The 1,000-nt window shown below is 38.9% G+C and overlaps 1 protein-coding gene across 3 annotated transcripts in view; it reads right to left on the bottom strand.

Annotated features, from left to right (window-relative positions):
- myo9b (myosin IXb) overlaps positions 1-1,000 on the bottom strand; it is a 33,525-nt gene that overhangs the window by 7,238 nt on the left and 25,287 nt on the right. The gene's annotated exons all lie outside the window — the stretch shown is intronic.

The raw sequence follows: 1,000 nt of genomic DNA, 5'->3' as shown, positions 1-1,000 counted from the left end.
AGAATTTGAGTCATGTTCTGTAAAAATTGGTTAAGAAATGAGGAGCTAGCCCGATTTTTGTGGTTGATTCCTGCATGTCTAACATTGAAACAGCTGCGTTCTGTTGACGCGACTCGATCCATAGAAATGGCGCCCGAGCGTGCACGTCTCTGTCTATAGCAGTAAATAGTCAGGGATCAATCCAGTAAAATATAGAAATACTTAAGATGCTGCTTTTGAAAACCTGACAGCAGAGCTGCTGGTGCAGCTGAGGGTTTGCAGGTCTGAAGGAGACCAGAGTCTGAGAGGTAAGATGCTGCTAGCATCATAGCTAATAAAGGCTAACCTATTAAACAAACAATCCAGAGTGAAACGTTCATTAAATCCATCAGCAGGACGGAGTTTACTGGATATAATGCGAACTACACTCAACCTCTGTTCACTAACTTCCACTATAAAGTTGTGTAAACCACTAGATTTCTACAACTGAAGACAAAAACACCAACGAGCCATGCTAACGCTAAAGCTAATGACCGACCGTTACAGAATCAAAGATGGGCGGGGCTTCAATACTGTAGCTCAGAGCATGATGATGTCAAACTTCTGGGACTCACAGCAGTAGACCAATCACAAAATTCAACTGCAATACCTCATTTCAACCTGTAGAGGGCAGCACACAGACGGTTTTGGACTATATTTTCACAAATTAAACAATACTATTTTATATCATCAAAAAGTTTGCAACAACCGACATACAGCAGTTTTAAAGCTCGATTTATAGAGATCAACAGACAAAAAAAGTTGATTTACCGTTTGGTTAAAACAGGGGTTTCAAACTCAATCACAGCCAAAACACATAACAGAATCAAAATGTATTGAACACACTGAAACTAAATTTTTAAAACTTTAAAACCGTAACTTTTTAACATAATTATGAACTAGATGTACAGCATTACCTGCTATAATGTTAGTGTGAATGCTGGAAGATGAATTTGGTCACTGAAGCTGTTAGCCAGCTAAA

Source organism: Oryzias melastigma, linkage group LG17 (genome assembly GCF_002922805.2).
Source record: "Oryzias melastigma strain HK-1 linkage group LG17, ASM292280v2, whole genome shotgun sequence".
Classification (NCBI taxonomy): domain Eukaryota; kingdom Metazoa; phylum Chordata; class Actinopteri; order Beloniformes; family Adrianichthyidae; genus Oryzias; species Oryzias melastigma.
Note: the sequence above shows the minus strand (reverse complement) of the source record. Positions and strands in the feature narration are given on the sequence as shown.